The sequence below is a fragment of the Hordeum vulgare genome, chromosome 7H, assembly GCF_904849725.1.
Source record: "Hordeum vulgare subsp. vulgare chromosome 7H, MorexV3_pseudomolecules_assembly, whole genome shotgun sequence".
Taxonomy (NCBI): domain Eukaryota; kingdom Viridiplantae; phylum Streptophyta; class Magnoliopsida; order Poales; family Poaceae; genus Hordeum; species Hordeum vulgare.
In genome coordinates this window covers 529,614,234-529,620,233 of record NC_058524.1, presented here as the reverse complement: position 1 = coordinate 529,620,233, position 6,000 = coordinate 529,614,234, and positions in this window count along the sequence as shown.

Here is a 6,000-nt window from a genome sequence, read left to right as displayed (position 1 = left end):
GTAATAGTAATAGGTGCATGCAGGAGTCGTCCTATTTGCTTATGGACGTGATGCCTATATACACATGATCATTTCCATGTAAATCGCATAATTATTCGATTTTCTATCAATTGCCCAACAGTAATTTGTTTACCCACCATATGCCTTTGCCATGAGAGATGCCATTAGGGAACACTATGGCCCCCGGGTCTATTCACTTATATATTTACAAACACTACTACTAACTTGCTGCCATTATTTGTGTTTTATTTTATTTTGCAATATACAATTATCAACAGTTATCTACATGCCTCATTTGCTTGCAAATAACGAGATCAAGGGGATTGACAACCCTCTTGCCCGCGTTGGGTGCAAGTTGTTTGTTTCTTTTGCACAGTCGCTGAAGACAGTTGAGGATTGGTATTCCTATTGGTTCGATAAACCTTGGTTTCATAACTGAGGGAAATACTTACCCGCATTGTGCTGCGATAACCCGTTCCTCTTCACGAAAAACCCATCGCAGATCACAGTCATCAGGAAGGATTTCTGGTGCCGTTGCCGGGGAATACCATCACCAACTATCAAGTAGCTTCTCACAAATTTTCATTCACTTGTTCTTCTTTTTATTTGCTGTTATATTTAGTTTGTCACATAAAAATTAAAAATACAAAAATATTTATCTTTCCTTGTTACTAGTACTCTTGTTCGAAGTCATGTCTAGTCCTTCTACGGAAATGCCTCTTCCCCCTTACTTGGGAGAAGGTTCTGAAGTTTTAAATTTGAAACGCTTGGGCGATGAAACTTTAAAAGTGTCTTGGGATAGATTGCTAGTTATACAAAATAGATCTAAGATCAAATGTCATATTAATTTACTTCTTAGAAGTTTTTACGTTGGCTTACCTTTATCCTTTGGAGGTGTCCTTGATTCCATGTTTGAAAAGATTTTCTTGGGAATAATGCTTTTCATACTTATGAAATGATGAGCGCTATATTTGGGCAACCCAAGATAGAGACTATTTAACCTACCGTGTTGGTTATTCACCATCAAACTGAGCTAATGAAAGAAACTAAGGCTATCATGGAAACTAATTTTAAAGTGCTTTACAATTTGTCTAATAAAATCAATAGCAATGTAGTAATGCAAAATAAGCAATTTGATGCTCTGGATCAAAAGATTTATGATCTAAGAATTTTGAGTGATGACATGAAAATAATCAAGGAAAAATTGGAACAAATTGTCCACAGTGTCAAAGATCACAACACTTGAAACTATGCATTATGCCTAGCTAAGGGCATGAAACAATAACGCTTGCTGGGAGACAACCCAATAGTTATCTTAATTTTTGCTTTTCAGTTTCCGTTCTTTTGTGTTTATATGATTATTTCCTCTATAATTATTATGTTTTTATTTTTTAATTAGTGTTTGTGCCAAGTAAAGCCTTTGGGATAACTTATTTGATGGGTATGATTGATGCTGTGCAAAAATAGAAATTTTCGTCTGCAGTGCAGAATTTTAATTCTGTGCTAGAGCACTCTAAATTCTTGAAATTTTTACACGGTACTTCGGTACAAATTCTCCACGTTTTCCTATTTTTTCAGAATTTTTAGAGTTACATAAGTATTGGATCTTTACAGATTGCTACAGATTTCTCTGTTTTAAACATATTCTGTTTTGGCTGCATAATTTGCTTGTTTCGATGATGCTATGGATTATATGGTGGCGTATAATTCATGGATAAGTTAGAATACATTACCTATTATGCAACTATAAATTAAGAATGAATTTATAACAGTACCTAAAGTATGCAATATGTTTCCTATACTAACGGATCTCACGAAGTTTTGTTGAGTTTTGTGTGGTTGAAGTTTTCAAGTTTTGAGTGTGATCGCGATGTCCATGGAATAAGGAGTAGCAAGAGCCTAAGATTGGGGATGCCCAAGTCACCCAAGTATTATTCTAAGGAATACTCAAGTGTCTAAGCTTGGGGATGCCCCGGAAGGCATCCCCTCTTTTGTCTCAAACCATCGGTATGTCACTTGGAGTTACATTTTTATTCATCACATGATATGTGTTTTGCTTGGAGCATCGTTTGCTTTTGTTTGCTTTTACTTTCAGTTTATTACAATCATAATTTTCTGGACACACCTATTATAGAGAGACTCACCTTCATTATCATTTGCTAGAATACTCTATGTGCTTCACTTATATCTTTTGAGCTTGGCAGTTGCTCTAGTATTTCACTTATATCTTTTCGAGCACGATGGCGTGTATATTTGATAGAAATAATTTTCTCTCATTATTCACTTATATTTGTTTGAGAGCTGAATAAATAGTGATGGTAATTTTCATGGGTCATAAGACTAGTCCAAAAATAATAGGCATTCAATGAGTGATAATCAAAACCATCAAGTAGCACACATAGAGAAATTGTGAGTTAATGACACTGATATGGTAATATGAAAAAGGTGTAAGTCCATAATTGTTGATTCATATAAGTGTCAAGATTAAAGGAGTGTTAACTTGTTGTTCATCTAAATATTAAAGAGGCATGGTGATGATGTGTGAGCATTCTTATTCCTCGTTAAAATCCTAGTGTTGTCTCGAGTCGGAGGCGCGTGGCGGTTAACTCCTACCAACCCCCTCCCTCAGGGCATGCGAGTAGTGATTTGATGTGGGACAGAACTAATAAAATTTTGCAATAAGTATGTGAGTTCTTTATGCCTAATGTGACACCTTGGGCATACGCATCTTTACCTTCTCCTATTTGCTAGCCTCTTCGGTACCATGCATAGCCCATTCCCACCTCGAGGATTGGTGCAACTTCCGCCGGTGCATTCCACACCCCGCGGCATGATACACTCTATTGCACATAAGCCTCATTATATCTTCCTCAAAACAGCCACCATACCTACCTATTATGGCATTTCCATAGCCATTCGGAGATATATTGCCATGCAAATTCCATCATCACTTCACATGACTAGTTCGTTCATCGTCATATTGCTTTGCATGATCATATATACCTGACATAGTATTTGTGGCAAAGCCACCTTCCGTCATGTTTTTGATACATGTCATGCTAGATCATTGCACATCCTAGCACACTGCCAGAGGCATTCTCAGAGAGTCATATCTTCCTATCAGTTCTCCATATTGAGTTGTAAGTAAATAAAATTGTGATGATCATCCTTGTTAGAGGATTGTTCTAGTGAGGAAAGGATGATGGAGACTATGATTCCCCCACAAGTCGGGATGAGACTCCAGACAAAAAATAAATAAAATGGGGGAGGCCAAATGAGCCCACCATATATAAAAAAATATTATGGGGGAGGCAAAAAGAAAAAAAAAATCCCACCATATATTAAAAAAATGAGAGAAAAAGAGAGAAGGGACAATGCGACTATCCTTTACCACACGTGTGCCTCAAAGTGGCACCATGATCTTCATAGCAAGAGGATCCTATGCTATCACCTCTATATGATAGTGGGAATTATCTTATCATAATAAACTTGGCTTGTATATTCCAATGACGGGCTTCCCCGAACGCCCTAGGTCTTCATGAGCAAGCAAGTTGGATGCACACCCCACTTAGCTTCAGTTGAGATTTCACACACTTGTAGCTCTAGTACATCATTTGCATGGTAATCCCTACTCCTCGCATTGATATATATCGATGGGCATCTCCATAGCTCGTTGGTACGCCTATTTGATGTGAGATTATCTTCTCCACTTTTTACTCCTTTGATATCTACCACCTTATTCTATTCCACCTATATGCTATGTCCAATGGTTCACGCTCATGTATTGCGTGAAGAATAAAAAGTTGATTCATATTGAAAAAGTACGATCCAATTGCCTGACTTGAACACCGTGGTGCTTAACATTTGTATTTACGTGGTGAAGACGGAGTCATGCCTTGCTAATACAATAAAGATGAATAGGGGGTAAACATTCTTTCAGGATCGCATACTTTGAAAATCAATAATTGTGTTGCTTATATTTAATAAATATTATTATGTTTCTGTTTGCTAATTCATCATTTCTCAATGATCATACATACAAGGGACTACATTATGGATAGCATGTCACATAAAAAATTCTGTTTTTATCATTTACCTACTCGAGGAGGAGTAGGAATAAAGCTTGGGGATGCTGATACGTCTCCAACGTATATATAATTTCTGATTGTTCCATGCTGATATATTATCATTCTAGGATAGTTTTTGGGCATTTATATACCAATTTATAATATTTTTGAGTACTAACCTATTGACTCAGTGCATAGTCCCAGTTCTTGTTTTCTGTGTGTTTTTTGCTTTGCACGTTTACCCTACCAAACGAAGTCCAAATGCCACGAAACTTTAATATGATTTTTCTGGACTATATGAATACCTGAAAGCATTGGAAGTGGAGGAGAGGCCGCACGTGGGAGGCACAAGCCAACATGGTGCAACCCAGGGTTTGGCCGCGCCCTGATGGCTTCTGGACCCATGGATGCCCCCTGATGTCCCTCTCTTGCCTATAAATTCACAAATATTCCAAAAACCCTGAGAGCACTCCCGAAACACTTGTTTCGCCGCCGCAAGTCTTTGTTCCGACGGGAGGCCATCTAAACCTCTATTCCGGCAATCTACCAGAGGGGAGATCAATCATGGAGGGCCTCTACATCAACCTTGCTGCCCTCACCATGATGTGTGAGTAGTTCACCACATACCTACGGGTCCGTAGGCAGTACCTAGATGTCAATCTCTCTCTCTCTTATGATCTTCAATACCATGTTCATCGCATCTTCACTTTAATCTATCTGATGTAATCACTATGTATGGTGTGTTTGTTGGGATACGATGAATTGTGGGTTTATGTTCAAATTATTCATGAAAAGTATTTGAGTCACCTCTGATTATCATGATTCTAAATTGCATGGTCATCATAGCTTCCTAACGCTCTCTGATCTATTAAGATAGTTTGGCCAACTAGATTAATATTTCTTCAGTGTGAGTGGTGCGTTGTAGTAGGCTTAACCTGGCGAATTTCTATATCCCAGTGACAGAATGGGACAAGATGCGCCTTTGTGGTGCTACTACTAAGGATAAAACGATGGGGTTTATTCATATTAATTGAGTTTACTTTGTCTACATCATGTCATTGTTCTCCAAGTATTACTCTGTTTTTACGTAATACGTAGAGAGGAAAGCATAGAAGCGCTCTTGAAGTCGAGTAATAGTAATAGGTGTTGGCAGGAGTCGGCCTATTTTCTTATGGATGTGATGCCTATATACACATGATCATTATCGTGAAAATCACATAATTATTCGCTGTTCTATCAATTTCCCAACAATAATTTGTCTACCCACCATATGCCTTTGCCATTAGGGAACACTATGGCCCCCGGGTCTATTCACTTATATATTTACAAACGCTACTACTACCTTCCTGCCATTATTTGCGTTTTATTTTATTTTGCAATTTACAATTGTCTACACACCTCATTTGCTTGCAAATAATGATATCAAGGGCATTGACAACCCTCTTGCCCGCTTTGGGTGCAAGTTGTTTGTTTCTTTGTGTGCAGTCGCTGAAGACGATTGAGGATTGGTATTCCTATTGGTTCTGTAAACCTTGATTTCACAACTGATGGAAATACTTACCCGCATTGTGTTGCGATAACCCGTTCCTCTTCACGGAAAATCCAACGTAGATCACAGTCATCACGGGGCCAAGGGGTAGAAAAGTTAACAAGAAGGAGCATAATTGTTGCCCCCTTCTTGATTCACCTTAAGTGCGAAGGATATGGATCAATTCATTAAGTACCTTACGGGAATCAAAGTCAGTTCTGGTTACTGTGGGAAGATAAGCACATTTCTAGACACCAAGAAGAAAAGGTTCAGCGGGATGAAGTCTCATGACTGTCACATGATGATGACGCAGATACTCCCGGTTGCCATTAGAGGGATAATGGACAAGCACGTTCATGAGATGCTTACTAGTCTCTGCAACTTCTTCGACGTTATCTCTCAAAA